The following is a 24,962-nucleotide window of genomic DNA, read 5'->3' on the forward strand; positions in this document are numbered from 1 at the left end:
CCAAAACAGAGACCTCTAAGAAAACAAACCAAAACAGAGACCTCTTAGAAAACAAACCTCACGCAAGAAACCACGGAAGTAGCCACATAAACCCCAAAACCCTCCCAATACACAACTTAAACCCCAACCAAAAATCCACACAAACCAGAAACCAAACCAAACCAAAACCACCAAAACCAAGAAACCACGCAAACCAGAAAACGAACGAAACTAAAACCTCTTAAACCACAAGGAACCACATAAACCAGAGAGGGAGAGAGAGAGAGAGAAAGGAAAAGAGGGTGCAGAGAGAAAAGGAATAAACGAGAAAGAAGACATTATACGAATAAGAATAGACAGGGAAAGGAAGAAGTTGAAGACAAGAAAACTCTCCTAACGAAGCAGACTCGGGCCAAGACTACGCTGGGGCTGCACCTCTGAACTTTAAGCTGTGAATGAATGACTCTTTGGAACGCTATGCTACTAGATCCAGGCCGCCTGTTACCTTGGCAACCGGCGTGAAGGTACAATTACAGGTTCAACTACCCAGGTGCATGCGATTGGCCAGGTAGGAAGTTAGGGGGGTGAGGAAGAGGGGGTAAAAGGGGGGGGGGGGATAAGGGATGGCAGGTGAGACTCAGACACGCAAAGTTGCTTCCCTCAGGACGTTGCAATCATCCGAAGAAGACCTTGAACTTGTTGTGGTGTTGGTGGTGTGGTGTTGAGGGTGTGTGGGAGGCGTTGGGGGTCGTATGTGTGTGTGTGTTTGTGTATGTGTGTGTGGGTCGTATGTGTGTGTGTGTGTGTGTGACTGTGTGTTTCCTTGCTTTTTGTTATTGTGGGATGTTGCTTGCTTTAATTTTTGTGTTGAGTTGCCCTTTTAATTATGTTTGTGGGTGTGTTGTATTGAGCTGTTGTTGGTGGTGGTGTGCGTGGTAGTGTTGCTCTTGTTTTTCTTTGCTTTGGAGGTGTTTCAATGGGATGTCACTCTTCAAACCGGTGTTGCGTTATGTTTTTGAAGAGGGCTGCTTGAACCTTGTGTTGTTTGGTGTTGAAGTGGTGATAATGTTGGGAGACTGTGTTGCTTGTGCTTAACTCCGCTGAGGGTTGAGTTGTCGCTGTCTTAAATCTTGTGTTGTGTGACTTTTTGCTTTTTGTGTTGCAGCGTTGGGGATAGTGTAATTGTTTTTCTTGTTTAACTTTGCTGCGGGTGTTGTTGCTCTTAAATTTGTGTTGTGTGAGCCTTGTTTAAGTTCTTTGGGTTTTTTTTTGTGTTGCGTCTTCCCCAAACTTGTGTTATCCTTGCCTAAGCTCCAGTGATTCTGTGATGGTGTTGCGGCTGTGTTGTCAGTTGCTCCTAATCTTGTGTTGTTCCTGATGTGGTTAAGTTGTGGTGATGGTGCCTTTGCTTGTCTTCTTGTTTTGCATGGTGTTGTTGCTGCTGGGGAAGAATTATATTGTACTGAAGTTGCTCTTGACTTAGTGTTGCTCTCACCCGTTCGCTGCGACTGGCATGGATTTCGCCTTCACTGGTAGCTTGATAACATTCCCAGGTCTTTCTCTGCCTCTGTGGTGGATAGTGGAGTGTTTCCCATGTGGTACTGGTATGCTGGATTTCCCCTACCAAGGTACATGACTACATTTTTCTTCATTGAATTGTAGCAGTCACTTTTTGTTCCATTCCTGTAGCTTAGTGATGTCTTCTTGTAGGAAATCCACAGTCAAGGGGTTAATTAATGTGGTGATGGTGTTGTTTTCCCTAGTGATTTTCCTGCCCTGCTTGCTGTGTTATGTTATGTGGTGGGAAAGTTCGCATTGCTCTTCTTGTGTTTCTACTGATTATCCTGTCCTGTGGTGTGTATTGAAAGTATTGTCATGTGTTGTGTTGTCTCTCACTTATTTCCCTCTTCTGCTGTGTTGCGTGGTATTGATGAAGTGGGCAAGTGTTATGTACTGTGTCTTGCGTTGTGGTATTGTTTCTAGTGATATCCCCGTCCTGTCTTATGGTGGAAGTGTTTTATTGTGTTGTCATGTATTGTGTCAACTCATTTCTCTCCCCTGCTGTGTTGCGTGCTGTTGCTGTGATGGGAAAGTGTTGTCCTGTGTTGCGTTGTGGTATTGCCTCTAATGATTGTCCTGTTGTGCGTGGTGCCGTCATGTGTTGTGTTGTGTCTACTTAATATCTTGTCCTGGTGTGTTGCGTTGTGCTGTTGCTGCGGGGAAGAAAGTGTTGTTCTGTGTTGCGTTGTGGTATTGTCTAATGATTATCCTGTTGTGTGTGGTGTTACGTGTTATGTTGTGTCTACTTAATGTCTTGTCCTGGTGTGTTGCGTCGTGCTGTTGCTGCGGGGGAAGAAAGTGTGTTGCGCTGTAAGGTGGCGTCTTTAACCCGTCGACTGCCATCCACCTCCCACGCCAACACCTAAAAATAGCTCCCCCAATCCTCGGCGGTAAATTAGGAAAACACTTTGGTGGCTTATTTTGCTCCTCCCTCCGGTGACCCCGCGCCAACGTGACTTTAACCCACATCACCCCTAAACGCTGGTGTGTCAGGGGGAATAATAATTGATGTCGCTGTTAGGTTAGTTAGTGTTTGCAGGGATCGATGAAGCTGATGGTTGAGATAGGTATTTAGAAGAGGGGTATTGGTTTTTTTTCTTCATTTTTTGTATATGCATAGCTACGTTTATATACCGTAGTTGTTTTTTTTCGTATATTTCCTCCTCGATTTTGTTTAGTGTTTGAAGGGATCGATGAAGCTGATGGTTAAGATAATTAAAAGAGGGGTAGGGTGTTTTTTTTTCTTCATTTTTATATATGCATAGCTACGTTTATATACCGTAGTTGATTTTTTTCGTATTTTTCCTCCTCGATTTTTCATAGTTAGTGTTTGAAGGGATCGATGAAGCTGATGGTTGAGATATTTAGAAGAGGGGTAGGTTTTTTTTTTCTTCGTTTTTATATATGCATAGCTACGTTTATATAGTTGATTTTTTCGTTTTTTTCCTCCTCGATTTTGCTTCCTCTTCAATATTCTTTTGCTTTTATTGTTCTCATTCTTGTTCCTCTTCCTTCCCCATCTCTTCATCCTCCTGTAATTTTTGTTCCGTATTTTATTTCTATTTTGCTTCATCTTTTTTTCCATTTTCTTTTTCCTCTTATTGTTTTTAGCCTTCTTATTCCTCCTCCTTCTCCATCTCTTCTTCCTCCTATCTTTCTTGATGATCCTCTTCCACTTTTCCCTTTTCTTCCTCTTCCTTTTTCTTTTTCTTCCTCTTCTTAATCTTATTCTTCTTTTTCCTCCATCTCCATCTCTTTCTACTTTTCTTGCTCTTTCACCTTCTCGTCTTCTACTTCACCTTCTCCTCCTTCGACTCATCGTCATTATATTCTATCAGTTTTATTTTTATCATCAACGTTATTCTTTTTCACCTTCCTCTTCCTTTTTTTTCTTCTCAATCTTATTCTTCTTTTTCCTCCATCTCCACTTCTTTCTACTTATCTTGCTCTTTCACCTTCTACTTCACCTTCTCCTCCTTCGACTCATCGCCATTATACTTTAGCAGTTTTATTATTATTGGTTTTATTTTTATCATCAACGTTATTCTTTTTCACCGCCACCGCCCCGCCGGTCGTGTTGTGGTCCGCTGCAGGCGATAAATTGTTTGACCTCTCGCTGAAAACGGTAATAATGTCAGCAGGTCCCTCACGAACACGCCAGCCAGGAGAGTTGATGGCGAACGAAAGGGAGGGGGCAGATAAGGGAAGGAGGGACAGAGAGGACGATAGCAGGGTAGAGGGAAAGGGTAGAAGAAAGGGGAGGAAGGACGAAAGAGGGAGAGGAAAAATGGTAGAAGGGAAGGGTGGTAAGGGGGCGAAGGAATACTGGATAGATAAGAAGAACTTCGGGTCGTATTATAAGATATTTCGCCGCCCAAGAACACATATTTGACAAGGCTTTCGTAGGAGTTGTGGGCATTTCCAGGAGTAGTTTTATGACCCTGGTGGTAGACTGACCCTTCCTCTGTACCATGAACCTGAAGAAACACTCAATAGAACCCGACTGACCCCCTCTTTGACCTTTAGAAATAGCTGATGTGAGAAGCAAAAGTGTCTAACAATACCAACCTTTAAAATAGTAAGAGGAAGGGAAGGACACACACACACACACACACACACACACACACACACACACACACACACACACACACACACACACACACACACACACACAGAGGAAGATTAAAAGAACATGAGGTTAAGCTGAAAAGACAAGATGTAAAAATGAAGACTCAAGAAATTCTGCTTCCTATTAATTGTTGATAAATGGAACGGCCTAAATCCGGGAGTGGTTCACACACACACACACACACACACACACACACACACACACACACACACACACACACACACACACACACACACTGGAGGAAGACAAGCACGTGAGTTTAAACTGAATGGCAATGGTATAAATAGGTAGGCGAAAAAAAGGTATTCATAAAATAATAAAGAAATTCATTGTCCCTCTACTGAATTGTTGATGAAAGGAACGATCTAAATCTAGGACTGATTCACCGAAGAGTTTTCACGAGTATAAGAATAAGATGGATAAATGACAATAGGAAGACATGATAATAGATGCGTGTATGACCCAAATCCTGTAAACTGCATCACACACACACACACACACACACACACACACACACACACACACACACACACACACACACACACACACACACACACAGAGGAAGATTAAAAGAACATGAGGTTATGCTAAAAAGACGAGATGTATAATGAAAACTCAAGAAATACACACACACACACACACACACAGAGAGAGAGAGAGAGAGAGAGAGAGAGAGAGAGAGAGAGAGAGAGAGAGAGAGAGAGAGAGAGAGAGAGAGAGAGAGAGAGGAAGATTAAAAGAACATGAGGTTAAGCTGAAAAGACAAGATGTAAAAATGAAAACTCAAGAAATTCACACACACACACACACACACACACACACACACACACACACACACACACACACATTCTAACTACGTATATCTGTTTTTTTTTAACTCTGCAGTCATTAAATTTTGCTTCTCTCCCAAAATGGTTATTGCCCCAACTATCATAATTGTCCATCAAGAAAGTTTATGGGGCGAAAAAATATATATATGATAACGATAATAAAGACGAAGCTGTTCCTTTAGCCAACTTCTTACACTCCCTGACCCCGCTCCCTCTTTTATATTATTTTTGTGGTGGTGCAGCAATAATTACGATTCTACACTGACTGCTGCAAAAATATATATACAAGAAAAGTAAAAGAATGAATGTCAGTGATGTTAGGTTCCAAAAAGCGGAAATAGCAGGCGAAAAAGAGCTGCTAGAAAGTGACGGTAAGGAACACTGAGGAAATGAGTTAAGTGGTGCGGCTATAATTATTCTACACTGAGAAGCTGAAAAAAAATATATATACAAAAAAAGTAAAAGAATAAATGTCAGCAATGTTAGTTTCCAAAAAGCGGAAATAGCAAGTGAAAAAGAGCTGCTAGAAAGTGACGGTAAGGAACGCTGAGGAAATGAGTTCACAAGAAAATAACAACAAACTAAGACATCAAAAAGTCCCACCAAGCAAGAAACTGATGATAAACGCTGAAGAAATAAAATAACAAAAAAATATGAAACACCGAGGAAACGAAATTACGTAAAGAAAAATGGGAAAATGAGCAAAGAAGAACAAGCAAAAATGTACTGAATGATAACTTGAGGAATGATATAACAAAAAATAAAGAATCATTAGAAAAAGAGCAACCAAGAGAGTAACAAATAACCCAAAAAAAAAAAATAGATATAAAAACAAGAAAAGTAAAAAAAAAGACTAACCAAGAGAGTAACAAATAACAAAAAAATAACGAGAAAATTAAATATATAAAAACAAGAAAAGCAAAAAAACAAATACAAGACCAACCAAGAGAGTAACAAATAACAATAAAATATAACAAGAGAAAATTAAAGATATAAAAAACAGGAAAAGTAAAAAAACAAATACAAGACCAACCAAGCGAGTAACAAATAACAAAAAAAAAAATATAACAAGAGAAAATTAAAGATAAAAAAAAACAATAAAATAAGTAAAAAAAAAGACCAACCAAGAGAGAGAAACATATTAAACGATGAAGAAACGACATAACCAAAAAAAAATAATTAACACTTGGAAATTAAGGAAGAAAAAAAGAAAATAATAAGAAAAAAAGAACCACTAAAGAGAAACTGACGAATATTAAAGTACCGTAAAAAAAGAAAAGAAAACGAAACATGTACACGCCAAACGAATACCGCCTTCACTATCACCCGAACTTACAAAGACAAGAAAAAGAAGAAAAAAATAAGGATACTGTAAAGGAGCACACGTAGGAAGCCCCGAGTCACCTAATCTTCCAAACCTCGTGGCAAAACAGTATTCCCTCCCCTGAATATTCCCTTAACGACGTAGACGCGACGCATAACGTACACTTTTTGCGTGATATAAAACTGCTGACGAAGGGAGAGAGAGAGAGAGAGAGAGAGAGAGAGAGAGAGAGAGAGAGAGAGTGAGGAAGGAAAGAGGAAGGGAAATAAGTAAGGAGGAAAGGCTAGTAGGAAGGTCAGAGAGAGAGAGAGAGAGAGAGAGAGAGAGAGAGAGAGAGAGGAAGGAAGGGAAATAAGTAAGGAGGGAAGGATAGTAGGAAGGTCAGAGAGAGAGAGAGAGAGAGAGAGAGAGAGAGAGAGAGAGAGAGAGAGAGAGAGAGAGAGAGAGAGAGAGAGAGGAAGGTCAGAGAGAGAGAAAGGAGGGCAGGATATAGAGAATTAAGGACAGGGAAGGAGTAAAGAAGAATAAGTAGAAGAAACAGAAATAAGAAATGTGAAGAAAGGTGTAGAAGGGAGGAAGAGAGGAAGGAAGAGGAGAGGAAAAGATCGAAGGAAGAAGAGGGGAGAGAGCGCTTAATATCGGAGAGAAGGAGAACTTGATGGAAAGGTAGAAGGGAAGGAAGGAGGATACATGGAGAGAGAGAGAGAGAGAGAGAGAGAGAGAGAGAGAGAGAGAGAGAGAGAGAGAGAGAGAGAGAGAGAGAGAGAGAGAGAGAGAGAGAGAGAGAGAGAGAGAATGATAGAAGGAAGAGGTAGAAGAAAAATGTTAAAAGGGAAGGATAGAAGGGAAGGAAAGAGGGAGAAGAAAAATGTTAAAAGGGAAGGATAGAAGGTAAAGGGAGATTGGTAGAAGGGAGGGAGGGAAGGAAGCACGAAAGAGGGAGAAGAAAAATGTTACAAGGGAAGGATAGAAAGGTAAAGGGAGATTGGTAGATGGGAGGGAGGGAAGAAAGGACGAAAGAGGGAGAAGAAAAATGATAGAAAGAAAGGCTAGTAGGAAGGTAAAGGGGAGAAAGAATAGAGAATAGATACGAAGAAGGGAGGGAGGAGGAAAAATAGTCGGAGGAAAGGAAAGAGGGAGGTAAGGGGAGGAAGAACGAGTAAGATGCATGTTTCTAATTTGTGAGGAAGGTCATGTGGTATATTTCTTGAGGGAGGAAGGAGGGGAGAGGAAGGGGAGGAGAGGGGAGAGAGGAAGAGGAGGAAAGGAAAGGGCAGCAAGGAAGGGTTGTTTTCACGTTGTTGTTGTTGTTGTTGGTGGTGGTGGTGGTTGTAGTAGTAGTAGTAGTAGTATCCTTGTTTGTCCGGTTCGAGCCAAATACATCGACGCATTCACTACCCCCTCTCTCTCTCTCTCTCTCTCTCTCCCCGATTCGTCCCTCTTCACACTTCACAGCTCCCTGCTTTCACTTTGTTTTCCCTGCACTCTAAAGAACGGAGATTTACGCCTTTCACTCCGCTCGGAAAATGGGAAGAAAGAAGACCAGGAGAAAGATGGAAGATTTGAGACGGAATAGAGCCTGCGGAAAGAAGGATCGAATGAAGGCCGAGGAGGTGTGGAGAGAAGAGACGAGGAGATGGAGAAGGAGGAAAGGTCAATAAGAAGGAGGTGTGGAGAGAAGAGACAGGAAAGGGAAAGATGATCAAGTGGAGAGAGAGAGAGAAGGGAGGAGAGAGTGCAGAGAGAGAAGGAATAAAGGAGGAAGAAGACGTTTTATGGGAAGAGGAGGGAAGAAGGAGAAGAAAGAAGAAGGGATGCTGAGAAAGAAGATAGATGAGGCGGTAAAGGAAGCAGTTAAAAAAAGGAAGAAAGAGGATAGTGAGAAAGAAGATGTAAAAGATGGGGAGGGGAAGGAAAAAAGAAAGAAGAGGGAACACTGGGAAAGAAGATAGGAGAGGAAGGATAATGAGGTGAAGGAAGCAGTTAAAAAATGAAGAAAGAAGAGGATAATGAAAAAGAAGATACAGAAGATGGGGAGGGGAAGGAAGAAAGAAAAGGGAACACTGGAAAAGAAGATAGGAGAGGAAGAAGATATAAGGCGATGAAGGAAACAGTTAAAAAAGAAAGAAAGAAGATAATGAGAAATAAGATACAAGAGATGGGGAGGGAGAGGAAGAAAGAAAAGGGAACACTGGGAAAGAAGATAGGAGAGAAAGAAGTGTATGAACGTTCCTGTGTGTTCGTAAAATGTGCATGTGAGAAACGAAGTGTGGGAACGGGAATCCATGTGTTTGCTGAGTGATGAAACGTTCGCCTTTGCACATTCTGGTCACGCGGCACTGTTCAAGGCCTCAAGTGCTCGGCCTCTTACTAAACCTGAGGCTACTACTAATCCTGCTGCTGTCTGTGTGCCTGTTGCTGCGGCTGTTGCTACTTGTACTGTTCTTAATGTTTTCTGGACGCGACTACCGGCAAAATTATTTATACCAACACTTATATCAGTAACGGTTTTGATTATACGTCTGTTGTTGCCACTTCTGCTACTTAGATTACTTTCATTATTATTATTGGTGTTGGTGTTGCTATTAATACTATATACGACCTCCACTACCAAGGCTTTTAATATTACTACTTCTATATCAGACTTATCACCAGTAGTAGTAGTAGTAGTAATGATAGTAGTGGTGGTGGTGGTGGTAGTAGTAGTAGTAGTAGTAGTAGTAGTAGTAGTAGTAGTAGTAGTAGTAGTAGTAGGGGGAGATCTACTACTGTTTTCTTTTCTTCTAAGGTAATGTCAAGAAATCGTTGGAGAATAATGATTTAGAGAGCTAATTGCTACGTAGGTCATCCTACATTCGCTTGACCCTGTTTTTGCATATGCGCGCGTGTGTGTGTGTGTGAGAGAGAGAGAAAGGCGCCATTGCCCCCTGGTGTCTGATCACGTATTTGGCTGCCGGAGACCGCGACGAAGAAGCGATGTGACGAAGCTTAAACGATAATGTAAAGTGTTCGTTTAAGTGTTGCTTTTTCCTGGGCTGCTTGAAGGCCAGGAGGAGATACACATACACACACACACATTGCTGCGCACTTTATTCGTACATACAACTATAATTAGGTTAACACACACACACAACACACACAAACACACACATACACACACACATACAGCTGCGAAATTAAAGCACATACCAGGAAACTTCTGCACACACACACACACAAACACGAATGAGCTCACTTGTGTGCCTCACCTTCGGGCATTCTAGTTAATCATCGTGTGTTGCCTTGAATTATTATGAGCCTGAAGGTGATGAGCAGTGGTGGTAGTGACTGTGTGAACCCTTTGTGTCAGGTGGTGATGGTGATGATGAGGAGGAGGAAGAGGAGGAAGAGAAAGAAACATCCAGTAAACAATCCCTTCACTATCTCAGCAACTATTATTATTATTATTATTATTATTATTATTATTCCTGTCAGTGTCTTAAATAGCCTTGATATGTCTTTTTTTTTCATTGTGTGTGTGTGTGTGTGTGTGTGTGTGTGTGTGTGTGTGTGTGTGTGTGTGCAATTCACCACGGCCTGATCACGTGTTGGACTCGTAATCGCCAACAGGTACCCTCCCGACATGAGCAAGTGCTCTTTATCGTCGATCTATGGAGGACAGTAACCACTCCTAGTCAACAGTAAGAATCCGGCCTGAGCGGGCTCGAACCGCCGCCCTTCTTCTTGGGGATTTACCCCCTAAATAGGGGGAACGGGTCTTTGCCCTGTCAGACCGTAAAGCCTGGCAGCGCGGTGTTTGTGTGTGTGTGTGTGTGTGTGTGTGTGTGTGTGTGTGTCAAGTTACCCACATTAATATTTTAACGCTTAATTGAATACATTCCCTCTTCTTTTCCTCCTTCTCCTCCTCTCGCCTCTCTCACTTGATATCCGGATGAGAGAAAGAGGAGGAGGAAAGGGTGAAGAGGAGACTGAGTGCTGTACATGGAGAGGAGGAAGAAGAGGAGGAGAAGGAAATGGAGGACGGAAAGCAGGATTAAGAGTGACATGAGAGGGAAGGAGAGAAGGAGGAAGTCTTGAAGGAGGGAAGTAAAAGGAGGAAATGGAGGAGGAAAAGCAGGATTGTGAGTGACAGAAAGAGGAGGAGGAGGAGGAAGAATAAGAATAAGAATAAAAACAAGAGACCACGTAAAAAAAAAAAAGGAGCAGCAGCAGGTTAGGAGGAAGAGGAGGAGGAGGAGGAGGAGGAGGAGGAAAGGTGATAGAAAAGAGCAGAAAGTCCAAAAGAAAATAAAGAGAATAATAAATAAGAGAATTAGAACAAGTGACCGAACAAGAGAGAGAGAGAGAGAGAGAGAGAGAGAGAGAGAGAGAGAGAGAGAGAGAGAGAGAGAGAGAGAGAGAGAGAAAGGTCGATGAATTCAGTCTCAAACCTTTCCTTGACACTCACTTATTATTATTATTATTATTATTATTATTATTATTATTATTATTATTATGGCTGAGTCTTTGTTAGCTCTCGAAAACAATGGAAGACGAGAAAGGAGAGAGAGAGAGAGAGAGAGAGAGAGAGAGAGAGAGAGAGAGAGAGAGAGAGAGAGAGAGAGAGAGAGATTCTGTTGACGCTGCACTCATTTTCATTCCTCTCTCTCTCTCTCTCTCTCTCTCTCTCTCTCTCTCTCTCTCTCTCTCTCTCTCTCATTCATCAGCCTCTTCGGAATATCACTCTCCTCCTCCTCCTCCTCCTCCTCTTGTCTGCTGGAGAGGATAACACGTGGCTAACCTCCCTCGGGCCAGAGAGAGAGAGAGAGAGAGAGAGGTTGAGGGGTCCTAGGAGAAGCTACCTGCCCTCGCTACCTGTTCACCTGTCCATCTGTAGAGGTTGTGATATAATTAGTGAGTGTCTTGAGTGGCTTCTGCTGACTTGTGTTGCTGTCTATGGGCGTGAGTGAGTGGGAGTGTTAGAGTGAGTGGAGAGAGGGTGTGGAGAGGAAATGAAGAGAGGAAGTGAAGAAGGTGAGGATGAATGGACAAATGATGAAAGGAGACAGAGAATGGGAAGAAAGGTATTAATAACTATGATTTCTTTGGGTATGACTGAGAGAGAAGTGTGGAGGAGATAGAGAGTTAGGAAGGGAGGTAAAAAGATGAGACAGGCTTGTGATTTCTTTCTTGGAGGGGAGAAGGAATGGAAAGATAGAGAGAGGGAGGGATGCAAATTGATATAAGTGACAGTTTAGAGGGAGGGAGGGAGGTAGGGAAAGAGGGAAAGGAAAATATATTAAGGTATGCATTTATTGGGGTAGGAAGGGAATGGGAGGGAGGGAAGGAAGGAAGGAAGGAGGGAGGGAAAGGAAGAATATAAATTTATGTATGTAGCATTTATTGGGGTAGGAAGGGAAAGGGAGGGAAGGAAGGAAGGAGGGAAAGGAAAAATATAAAGGTATGTATGTAGAATTTATTGGGGTAGGAAGGGAAAGAGAGGGAAGGAGGGAAAAAGGAGATAGATATGTGACTCTTTTTAAGGCAAGAAGGAAAAGGGAGTGTGATTTTTTTAGGTAAGTGTGGGAGTGTGGGAGGAAATGAGGAAGGAAGGGAGGCAAACAAGAAAATGAGGAAGGGACGGAAAAGGAGACTGATGTGTGACTCTTTTTAAGGTAAGAAGGAAAAGGGAGTGACTTTTTCGGATGAAGAAGTGAGTGTGGGAGGAAATTAGGAATCAGGGAGGCAAAAAAGATGAGGAAGGGACGGAAAAAGAGCTTGATGTGTAACTCCTTTTAAGGCAAGAAAGAAAAGGGAGGGTGCCTTTTTGGGGTGAGTGAGTGTGGGAGGAAATGAGGAAGGCAGACAAGGAGATGAGGCACGCTGTATCTTTAGGCATGAGTCAAGAGGCAAATGAATAAATGAGGAAGTGGGTAAGAGGGAGGGTGTGAGTGGGGGGGGGAAGTAATGTGTTTTGTCAGGTCTGTTTTTGCATCGCGTCCTGTTTTGTTCCTGTCTCGCCGCGCCTTGGTTTCCTTGGCCTTCGATTGTGTTGACTCTCCCTCAGCGGTGCGTGAAGGGCCAATAAGGTTATGGTCAGGTATTTGCAGGTAGCCCAATTCATACTGTGTCGACTCGGGGCCACGACTACCCACGACTCTAGGGTACACGAGGTCTTGGGTGTTGATGTGAAAGGGTCGGGAATGCCTTGAAAGATGTCTTGAGACTTGCCGAATGCTGCGCCGACGTCGTGACGGGAGTCTGGAGTCGTGAGGGTTAGCGCGACATGCTGGCAACTAGTTTGGCCGAATGTCCCAGACAGTCGGCAAGACGCCAAGACCCCAATAAAACCTCCCCCCCTTCTTGGAGTGTGGGAACCAACATGCCAAATGGAAAAGTCGCTGGGTTGTCATGGCACAGAGTCGGCACAGTGTGTACGGGGCTTTAGAATCCAACACACCTTGCATACCTGATCCCATACTAGTGCCCACCCACCCACCCCCACACACACACAAGGTAGAACAGGCGGCGCGCACATAGCTAAATGCCTCCACTTGGTGCATTACGGGGTGGGCTGGAGGGGAGGAGGGGGAGGGGGGCATGAGAGCAGGCCAGCCAGCATTGTTTACTTGAAGTTAGCTCGGCGCCACTCAAGGGGGGGAGGGGAGGGGGGGGCACTGATCTAAAAACTTCGAGGGGGGGAGGGGGAGGGGGAGGACTCTCTCTCTCTCTCTCTCTCTCTCTCTCTCTCTCTCTCTCTCTCAAGGTCATCGATTGTCATTATGGTCACTATAATATTTACTTCGCCGTGTGTGTGTGTGTGTGTGTGTGTGTGTGTGTGTGTGTGTGAGAGAGAGAGGGAAGGAGAGGAGGATGGAAGGGAGGGAGAGGAAGGAGGAAAGATAAACACGAGAGAGAGAGCGTAGGAGGAGGAGAGGGGAAGGGAGGAGCATACGAGAGAGAGGGAGGGAGATGATGAGAAACGATACACCAGAGAGGAAGGGAAGGGAAGGGGAGCAGAGGAAGAGGAGATACACAGAAGAGAGGAAGGGAAGGGAAGGAAAGAAGAAATAGGAGATACACGAAGAGGGAGTGGAGGAAGATGAGAGGGAAAGAGAGAGGAGATACACAGATGAGAAAAGGAAGGGAAAAAGAGGAGACATAGAGGGAGGCGAGGGAGATGAAAGGGAGAGAGGAGATAGACATGAAAGATAATGAATGGAGAGATAGAGGGAGAAGATTCACACGAGAAGGAGGGAGGAAAGGAGATGGTGGCGGGGAGGAGTAAGGGAGAGGAAGGGAGGGAAGGAAGAGAGAGGAGTGGCGTGGTGCAGTGGGCGGGAGGAATGTGAAGTAACTAGGGAGAGAAGTTGGCATGCAAGGGAAGGAGAGGAAGGGAGGGAGGGAGGGAGAGGTATGCCACGGGGGGAGGGGGGGGGGAGGTTTGAAGGGGGCGTGGCACTCAGCCTTCACCTGTAACACCTTGTATGCTTTGTCACGCCTCCTGCAGGTGATATGACGAAGGATAAAGGTGTGTCCCGTGGTAACAGAGAAAACAAGAGTAAGGATGATAATTGTAATAAGAACAATAACAAAAGGAGTAAGTAGCGGGCTTTTTTTTTTATTTATTTATTTTTTTTTTTTTTACGCCCTTGCACTGTCTCCTCTGCTGTAAAAAAAAAAAAGTAGTAGTAGTAGTAGTAGTAGTAGTAGTAGTAGTAGTAGTAGTAGTAGCAACAGTCATACTCCATTAAGTCTTATAGGATTCACGTCGTATTCGCTTCTTGTCCGTCAGTCGGTGATGTCCTTTGTAGTCGGCCGCTTTAGATGCTCGCCTCGTTGTGTGTCCCTGATCATGTTACGAGGAAGGAGAAGCGTGAACAATGGGGAAGAGAGTACCGGCCCTATACCCCATCAGAACTCACAGAACTAACCTACTTCCTCAGTCAGTTAGTCGTTGTGTGTCCTTGATCATGTTACAAGGAAGAAGCGTGAACAATGGGGAAGAGAGAACCGGCCCTACACCCCATCAGAACTCACAGAACTAACCTACTTCCTCAGTCAGTCAGTCGTTCTTTGTTCCTAGATCATGTTAAGTCAAAGTCGAAGCAGTAGAACCCTGAACGGACGGGAAAATGAAACTAACCTTATATCTGATCAGCACCTCCCTACTAAGGTTCCAAAGCAAACTTCCCTTTACCTAATGAACTCAGAAAACCAAACCACGTAACTCAACCAAAGAAAACAAACTTCACTTTACCTAACTTCACCTACCGTCACTTTACCTAACTTCACCTAACGTCACTTTACCTAGCTCCACTTTACCAAACTTCACTTTACCTAATGACCTGAGGAGACTAAACCAGGCAACCAAACCAACACAGCAACACAACGCAATCCAGGGCAACACAACACAAGCCAGGGCAACACAACACAATCCAGGGCAACACAACACAATCCAGGGCAACACAACACAAGCCAGGGCAACACAACACAAGCCAGGGCAACACAACACAATCCAGGGCGACACAATACAATCCAGGGCAACACAACACAATCCAGGGCAACACAACACCTTACCTCACCTCACGCCACCTCCTCATCACGCGCCCTTTACACATCGTTAAAAATACCCCAGAAGCAGCACCGTCACCGCCCTAAGTCGCCTTCTATCGGGCCTAAGCAGAAGGGTCGGGGCGCTAACACGGAGCCGCCGGCGTGTTTGAAGAGGACAGGTGCGTGAGGCGAGAGTAGTGGGATGAGCTTCTTCGGTGTTACATAAAGGTGGGCGAGAGGGAGAGGAAAGGGAGGGGAGGAGGAGAGAAGGGGGAGAGAGGAAAATAATGGACCGGGTGAGAGAGGAGGATTGGAATTGTAGGTAAAGGATGAGAGGGAAAGAAAGGGAAGATGGGAAGGGAAGATGGAAATAGCTGAGAGGAAGAGAGGGAATGGAAGGTAAGGGATGCGAGGGAGGGAAAGGGAAGAAGGAAAGGTATCATAGGGAGGGAATGGGAAGATGGGAATAGGTGAAAGAGAGTTAGGGAAGATGGGAAGGGATGAAAAGGACGGAAAAGGAAGATGGGAAAAGCTGAAAGGGAAAGGGAATATAAGGTAAGGGATGAGGGGAGGGAAAGCGAACGAAAGGTAAAGACTGATAGGGAGGAAAAGGGAAGGTGAGAAGGAATTAGATCATTTGGGGAAGAAAAAGGTTACAGGAGGTAAGAAAAGAGATAATAGGAAATCGAACAGGAGGTAAAAGGATGAGAGGGAGGGAAAAGGAGAGGAATGGGAAGCAAGGGAGAAGAGGGAGGGAAAGAAGGAGCGAAACAAGAGGTAAGAAGGAGGGAAAAGTCAAGTGTGTGAGAAGAAGAAAGAGCGGGAGAGGGACGCAAGAGAAGAGACGAGAGTAAAGAGTGACACAGCACAGAAGACGCTGCAGGGCTCGCAAGGGACGCCGTTAAGGGAGACGACTGTGACCTAGACTCAATGCCGCGGGGAGTTGGGCGCATACCTTGGTCTTAGCGCTAGGTGGTTGAAGGGTTATAGAGTGACACCCTCCACCACTACCACCAACAACAACAAGGAGTCTAGAGAATTATCAAGGGACCATATTCTTAACACGGTAACTGCGGGGATCATGTTTCTTAAAGGTCCCTCTAAACGAGAAAAATGAGAAAAAAAATCATCACTCACGCAAACCATTTCATAATATTTATCAACGCATTTGTGATCAGTTTATGCATCATCTATTTTGGGGGGTTTATAGCATGGCGAAAATTTGGCCCGTCGCTGGTACACGGTTATTAAACATTTCGGCCGAGCACGCACATTTGACAAGGCTTTCGGAAGAGTTGTGGGCAATAATGTTAGGGCCATATCCTTAAACATTGTTACCAAGCACACACATTTGCCAAAACTTTCGTAAGAGTCGTGGGCCTTTCCGTGGGTAGATTTATGACCCTGTTGGTTGTGTCATCCGTATCATGAACGTGAAAGAAAAACTCATGAGAACCCGATTAATATTCTTTTCGGTCTTTGGAGGCAGTTGATGTGAGGCGTGGGAAAAGACTGAATTCCGCCCTTTTTAGGATCCTTGACCTTCACCGTGCCATGAATGTGGAGGAAAAAACGTGAGAACCCTATCAATCTATACTTCTTGGCCTTTGTAAATAGTTGATGTGAGGGGCGGGAGTAACTAAGAATACCGCCCTTTTTAGGATCCATAACCACCACTTACTGCCTCGTATCTTTTCCACCATGACTCGCTTGCTCTTTGTCTAACTCTATTTTTAGTAGTTTACTCATGAGAATCCGATTAAACTCCATTTTGACCTTTGGAAACAATTAATGTGAGCTCCTGAAGCGTTTGAGAAAGTGAGATCATCGCCCTTTTTAGAACCCTCGACCACCACTATTACTGCCTTCTGTCTTTCCCGCCACGACTCGCGCGCTCTTTGTCTAGCTTAGCGGCGTCCCAGCAGGGGAGGATCTGCGTCTCAGCGTGCTCCGGGATTGTCACTCTTTTGTTCCTCGTTGCTCCTCGCGTGTGTACTCAGGGACCAGTTTTCTTTCTCGCTCTTTCTCGTTTTCTTTTGTTCTCGCGTCGCCCTGCCCTGTGATGCGATGCCATGCAGGGATGCTTCTTCGTGTTGCTGCCTCCTCCTGCTTTGTGTCTTTGTGTTTTGTGTTCCATTTAAAGTCGTCTCAGGAAGGATAATTAGTTTTAGCATTCTTCCACGTCTTAGTTTTGTATTGTTTGAGTCTTATTCGTGGGTTTTCTCTCTCTCTTGCTCTTGTTTCTAATCCTTCATGTTTTTGTTTTGTTTTCGTTCTTCTTGTTCTTTCTTTGTGTGTAAGTCTTATCTTTTTTTATTGCTCTTGCTTTAATCCTTTTTTTTTTTCCTTGCTTTTTTTTATTCTTATTCCTATTAATTTTGTTTTGTTCTAGTCTTATTCTTCCCTTTTGCTTGTTCTCGCTATTTCTTTCACAATATTCGTTCTTCATGTTTTCGTTTTTGTTCCCATTCTTTTCACATGGCAGCTGTCTGTCCTTCGTGATCAGTCCTTTTCATTTCATCCTCTCAAGTTTGAAGTTTTCGCTAAACCGCAACGCCTAATGTAGGAAATGGGTCGCTCTTGTCATTATCCTATCACAGTTCACGCGGCGGGGTCATAGTTTGGGGTCAGGTGTGTAAGATGACCTGTTATGTCAGTGTTCCGTTACGTGCGTGTGTGAAAGCAGGACTAATCTGTCTCATCAAGATGTAACAGATGCATACAGCAAAAACAATAACAAGTCGGTCATATATTGCGTACCTAATCTAAGAATCTGAATTTTGGAAAGGCTTGATGAGTTCCTAACTAGATGTGACAGCTGAATACAACTACAACAACTACAACAACTACAACAACTCGGTCAAATATTGCGTGCCTAATAAGAGTTTGAATATTCGAAAGGATTAATGAGTCCCTATCTAGATGTAACATACATACAACAACAACAACAACATTATTGCGTGCCTGATCTAAAAGCATGAATATTCGAAGGGATTAATGCCTCCGTATCTAGATGTAACAGATGCATACAACAACATTAACAACAAGAACAACAGCAGCAGCAACAGCCATCTGGTGATCCATTGCATGACTGAGCCAAAAGTCGATGCAAATGTGTGCCCGATACGCGGCCAGCTATCACTGCACAACGCATGACGTGTGTGACAACAGCGACGTACCGGATGCCCCGCTCACTGCAGCACGGATAAAAACAAAATAATAAACCGACCTACAAATAATACACGGCCATAAAAAAATACGCCCTGTCTAAAAGGAAAGTCCCGTCTAAACTGGGTTAAAATCATACAGCTAAAACAACTTATAGAAAAAAGTTACATAATGAAAAAAAGAAATGTGGATCAGTCCTCTCGTCTAAAGTGTCCCTTCATAACACACTCAACTGGCCAACTTTAAGCCCCCAGAGCGACGGACAGACACACAGACAGACGGACAGAAAGACAGGATGAATAATTGAAACATGACCTCGTTGTTACAGACCCAGAAAATACACACACACACACACACACACACACACACACACACACACACACACATTATTAACTAGAAAACCTCTTCTTCGGTAAATATTTGGAATCAAGGAAAGTTTTTTTTTTCTCTCTCGTCCGTTGGCTTAAAATGGAGGAAATTATAACTGTCGCTCCCCTTCCGTTTTTTTGTTTGTTTCTTTAATGACTTGCAATAACTCTTAATCACTCCATCAATAAACAAAAGACGAATGATTAATTCTCTCTCTCTCTCTCTCTCTCTCTCTCTCTCTCTCTCAATACACACACCTGTCCGCATGGTTGTAATTAATTAGTATTATTCCTTAAATTTACCTGTCTCCCCTTCCAGTCAGGTGTGGAGGAGGGCGAAGGGGCGCTACACACTGACTTGGTTTGCTTATGCTCCGATTTATTGACAGGAAAGCTGAATATGTTAGTTCCTCTCGAGGGTAAATCTATAGTGAAAGAAGAGGGGAAGGAGGAGGAGGAGGAGGAGGAGAAGCCAGAGGGTATTTGATGTAAGAGGAAGGGGAACTGTGCATAGAAAGCGAGGGAGGGAATGGGAAGGAAGAAGGTAGTTGGTAAGAACGAGAGGAAGGGAAACATGATAAAGTGAGGGAAGTATAGTAAGGAAAGTAGACACGAGAGCAAGGGAAACTGTGTAAGGTAGACAAGGAAGGAAAGCGAGGGAGGGACTGGGAAGGAAGAAGTTAGTTGGTAAAAACGAGAGGAAGGGAAACGTGATAAAGGGAGGGAAGTATAGCAAGGAAAGTGGGCACGAGAGGAAGGGAAACTGTGTAAGGTAGGCAAGGAAGGAAAGCGAGGGAGGGAATGGGAAGGAAGAAGTTAGTTGGTAAAAACGAGAGGAAGGGAAACATGATAAAGGGAGGGAAGTATAGTAAGGAAAGCAGGCAAGAAAGGAAGTGTATGAAGGCAAACGAAAGAGAAAAGGTAGATGAAAGACGAAGGGAAACAGTGAAAGGAAAAACGTGATAGAGAGAGGCACGAAAGAGGGAATATATGAAAGCAAGCAAGGTAGAAAAATAGAGGAAGAGTAATTAAAAGGTAAAACATGAGCAGGGGAATGAACCAGTAAGGAAAGTACCTAACCAAGAGAGGGAGGAGTTGAGTTTGGGGCATACGTTAAAGCTACGCGTGTCCTCAGTGCTCATCTCCTTCACAGTGGGGAGAGAAGTAGGGAGGGAGTGTGTGAAAGGCGAGATGTGAGGAAAGAAGGGGAAGAAAGGAGGGCAGAAAAGGGCGTGACATGTAACAGAGGAAGGGAGGGTGAAAGGTAAATCCCCAGAGAGAGAGAGAGAGAGAGAGAGAGAGAGAGAGAGAGAGAGAGAGAGAGAGAGAGAGAGAGAGAGAGAGAGAGGTGGTAACATGTCAACCCCAAAAAAGAATGAGACCGGCGCAAGACATAAAAACGGAGGAAAGAAAGGAGAGAAAGACAGCCAGAAAGAGAAGGAAAAAAGGAGCAGGAGTCGACACAAGTTAGGGAAAAACAACGAAGAAAAAGAAAAAAAAGTACAAAAAGGAGATGACACAAATTAGGAACAAGAAAGGAAAAAAAGGAAAGAACAAGATGACACAAATTAAGAAAAAAAAAGGAAAATGAAGCAAATCAGAAACAAACGAAGAAAAAACGAAAAATAAGCAAGAATGAAAAAAGAAAAGAAGGACAAAAAGGAGATGACACAAATTAGGAACAGAACGAAGGCGTAAAAAAAGGAAAAGAACAAGACGACACAAATTACGAACAAAAACAAAAAAAAGAAGAAAATGACGCAAATTAGAAACAAACGAAGAAAAATAAACGAAAATTAAGCAAGAATGAAAAAGACAAAACAAAAGAGGCAGCCAGACGATTCCAGTGACCCCATTAGTGAGAGAGAGAGAGAGAGAGAGAGAGAGAGAGAGAGAGAGAGAGAGAGAGAGAGCGGCAGCCAAGTTCCCGGGTCTGGATGGCGGGAAGGAAATGCAACAGGAATGACGAATTAACAAACTTCTGGCGCTGGAAAGTCAATCATAATTTGGCGAAGGCTGGAACGGTCGGTGGAGGGGGGGAGGGGGAGGGAAGGGGGGAGAGAAAAGGAGGGATGAAGGGGGACAAAAAAGGGAGAAAGGAATGGGAAGGGGAGTCAGGAAGGGAGGCAGAGAGAAAGAACGGAGAAGAGAAGGAAGGAAGGAAGGGAGGGAGGGAGGGAGAAAGGACGGGGGAGGGGAGAGAGAAAAAGGACGGAGGAGAGAAGGAAGGGAGGTAGGGAGGGAGAAAGGACGGGGGAGGGGAGGGAGAGAAAGGCCGGAGAAGAGAAGGAAGGAAGGAAGGAAGGGAGGGAGGGAGGGAGAAAGGACGGGGGAGGGGAGAGAGAAAAAGGACGGAGGAGAGAAGGAAGGGCGGGTGGGAGGGAGAAAGGACGGGGGAGGGGAGGGAGAGAAAGGACGGAGAAGAGAAGGAAGGAAGGGAGGGAGAAAGGGAGAGGAGACTGGAAGGGAAGGAGTGAGGAAGGGTGAAGCAATATTGGTGAGGAGAGAGAGGGAGGGATAATGGAGAAAAAAGAGGAAGAGAAAGAGAGGGAAGGGAGAAAGAAAGAAGAGGAAGGATTGTAGAGAAGGGAGGAATGCGAATATTTCGGTAAAGAGTAAAAAGAAAGAGAAAAAGGAGTAGAAAAGATTACAAGAGAGAGAGAGAGAGAGAGAGAGAGAGAGAGAGAGAGAGAGAGAGAGAGAGAGAGAGAGAGAGAGAGAGAAATTATGCCATGGAGGGAGAGAGGAAAGGTTAGGTAGGAAGTTAAATGTTGTAATCATGGCAAAAATTATGAGGAAGGGGGACATGAGAGAGAGAGAGAGAGAGAGAGAGAGAGAGAGAGAGAGAGAGAGAGAGAGAGAGAGAGAGAGAGAGAGAGAGAGGCGTGTTGATGAGCTCTAAAACCGATCGTAATGGCTGATATTCGAGCGTTAGCTGATCGGATGATGAGATTCTATCCTTTGTGTGTGTGTGTGTGTGTGTGTGTGTGTGACGAATGTAATAGTGACGTGGTGTGTTCCATCGTATTATATAATGTGAATGTGACAAAACAAAATATTATGTAAAAGTTTTCATTATTTTATCATCTATAGTTTTTTTAACGAATTGGGAGAAGAACAAAAGGGTCCCAAAAGCATGAAGACAAAGACGTGAAGAAGTAAGTTAAATATCTAAAGGAAGGACAGAAATGAAAATACGAAAAAGTTAAAGAGAGAGGAAGAAAAAATTATTATAGGAAGGAAAAGAAAAAAATAAAGAAATACCTAAAAGGAAAAGATAGAACGAAAGAAAGGGAAAGAAAATAAAGAAATTGAAAGCATGCGAGAGAAAGAAACAAAACAAGACAAAAACAACGAAGAAATATACAAAAAATAAAAACAAAGAACAAACCCACAACACAAAACATCACCACACACACACACACACACACACACACACACACACACACACACGCCTACAAAAAGCCACACTCAGCACCGAACATAAACCACACTTGTTCCCGGGTCGTTGCAGGGAGGTGAGGTGATGCAGGCAAGCTGAGTCACACAGGGCAGGTGGCGCCGCGCGAGGGTAGCGGCGGCGGGGGGAAGCAGACTGGGCCCAGATTCACAAACATATCGGTTCTTTGGTTGGTATTCACAGACGCCTCCGCCTCTCACATCAACTATTTCCAAAAGCCCAAAAGGAGAATAATCCGGTTTTCATGAGTGTTTTTTCACGTTCATAGTGCAGAAGAAGGATCAAACTACCACCAGAGTCATAAAAATACCTCTGGAAATGCCCAAAACTCCAACCTACCGCCAGGGTCATAAAAGTACCTCTGGAAATGCCCAAAACTCCAACCTACCACCAGGGTCATAAAAGTACCTCTGGAAATGCCCAAAACTCCAACCTACCACCAGGGTCATAAAAGTACCTCTGGAAATGCCCAAAACTCCAACCTACCACCAGGGTCATAAAAGTACCTCTGGAAATGCCCAAAACTCCTGCGAAATCCTTGTCAATAATGTGAGCTTGGGCGCCGAAATTCCCCAAGCCCTCACACACCCACGTTTGACAAGGCTTTGGTCGAAGTTGTGGGTACTTCCATGGGTAGTTTGGTGAGCCTAGTGATAGTCTGACGAGGCTTCTGCACCGTGAATGTAAAAAAAAGCACTCTTGAGAAACCGACTAATCTCCTTTGTGACCTCAGGAAAGTTATTGTGAAAGGCGAATGCGTCAGTGGATACGGGCCCTAGCAGTTGTCAAGCAGTAGGCTGCATATATGAATGGCCCGGCAACTAATGCATCACCAGCCCCAGTATAGCACGAGGCATTCATTAACCACGACATGAGCCAGGGGTGAAGCAGGGAAGGGCAGGGAGGAGAGGATAGTCTTGAAGGAAGGCAAGGAACGTGGAGGGTTGGGATGATTAGAGGAAAATGGGAAAGAGAAGAAGAGAAGAGAGAGAATAAACTGTGTAGAAGGAAAGTAAAGGACGTGGATAGGAGAGTTGGTAAGAAAAGAGGAAGGGAAGATACAGAGGATAAACAGTATGAAAGGAGAGCAAGGACGTGGAAAAGATTAGTAAGAGAAAAGGAAGGGAAGAGAGAGAATAGACAATGTAGAAGAGAGGAGAGGAGAGGGGAGTATCAGGCGAAAAGGAGGTGAGAAAGAAAGAAAGAAAGAAAGGGAAGAAAATGAAAAAGAAAGAGGAAGAAACAAGACAAACAGTGAGAGGGAGAAAGAGAAACAAAGGGAAGGGACAGATATACAGGTGGGAAGGGAAATGCAATACAAAGAGATGAAGTCTGGGAGGAGGGGGAGGGGGAGGGGCGGAGGACAAGCCAGGAGAGAGGAAGAGGGAGGGAGAGAGGGAGGGGGGGGGGGGTAGGTAGCACGAGTTGTAGTATTAGTTGTGACAGTCCATATTAAGGGTGAGTGGACTGAATTGCCGCACACACACACACACACACACACACACACACACACACACACACACACGTTGATCCACATTTTACCTCTCCACTTCCTTGTTCTCCTCCTCCTCCTCCTCTTCCACTACGGTTCCTTGTGTCCATTTTCTCTACCACACCCAAACTTCCACTAACACCTCCTCCTCCTCCTGCTCCTCCTCCTCCTCCTCCTCCTCCTCCTCCTCCAGCACCACTCACCACCACCAGCGTCCCTCACCATCCTCTTTACCACATGCACCAGACCACACCCAGTTTACCACCACCACCACCTCCACCACCTCCACCACCACCACCACACCTGGCCGCCCCCTGACTCACCTGTGGCTATCCACCCGCCCCCCTGAGGACCCGCCCTGTCTATATATACCCTCCACACACACACACACACACACACACACACACACACACACATCATTCATTAATTTATTAACACTTAAAGGATCCTCAAATTAATCCTTTCTTTAGTTTTTATATATAAGGAAAGATGATCGTTTTAAGACCCATCACCACCACTAACAACAACATCAACAACAACAACAACAACACGACTAGCTTTAAGGCCTTTAAGGGAACGAAATTTATTGGCTACAAACCCTCCTGTTACGCGCATCACTGGAGGAGGAGGAGGAGGAGGAGGAGGAGGAGGAGGAAGTGTTAGGGTGGACTGGCGGATCATTGATTGTCACAGGTGGTGGAGGTGGTGGTGGTGGTGCTGGTGCTGGTGGTGCTGGTTGCTTGCTTGCTTTCTCTTCAGTCACTGCATTAGATATCAGTACAGCAGTTTACTCTCTCTCTCTCTCTCTCTCTCTCGCTTGTTACTTGCTTTCTTGACCTACGTACTTGTTTGCTTGCTGACTGACTGACTGACTGACATTGACTGATTTGGCTGATATTTCTATTTCTTTGTTACTCTACCGAAGACTGACTAAGTAGCTGACTGATTTTACTGACTTATTGTTCCTTGAGAGAAGATTGAGCTACTGAGTGGCTGACTGACAGACTAACTTACTGATTGACTTGACTGACAATTCTATCGTTCCTTGGAAGAGTGACTGAGTGGCTGACTGACTGACTGACTGACAATTCTTTCGCTCCTTGGATGACTGATTGATTGATTGACTAACTGAGCAACTGACTGACGTGACTGATATTACTATCGTTTCTTGTTACTGTACGGTTGACTGACTGACTGATTTTACTTACATCGCTATCATTTCCTGTTACTATACGAAAGACTGACTGACTGACTGACTGATTTTGACTGACTGACTACTTTACATCTCATCTCCCCATGTTACCACACGAACTGACTGACTGACTGACTGACTGACTGACTGATTTTACTTACATCTCTATCATTCCCTGTTACTATACGAAAGACTGACTGACTGACTGACTGACTGATTTTACTTACATCTCTATCATTCCCTGTTACTATACGAAAGACTGACTGACTCACTCACGACAAGAATAACAGTGGACTAAAAAAAAGTAACATATTAGAAGTAAAAAAAAAACTATACATATAATGCAATGGATAGAATGTAAAGTCAATAACGCAGATGACAATATTCTTATCATGTGCTCAGAATCTTATCAATGACTCGCTCTC

At 44.1% G+C, this 24,962-nt stretch overlaps 1 protein-coding gene across 3 annotated transcripts in view; it reads left to right on the forward strand.

The window, feature by feature from the left end:
* LOC126983165 (uncharacterized) overlaps positions 1-24,962 on the forward strand; it is an 89,479-nt gene that overhangs the window by 43,711 nt on the left and 20,806 nt on the right. The window lies entirely within an intron of this gene.

This window comes from Eriocheir sinensis, chromosome 53 (assembly GCF_024679095.1).
Source record: "Eriocheir sinensis breed Jianghai 21 chromosome 53, ASM2467909v1, whole genome shotgun sequence".
NCBI classification, from domain to species: Eukaryota; Metazoa; Arthropoda; class Malacostraca; order Decapoda; family Varunidae; genus Eriocheir; species Eriocheir sinensis.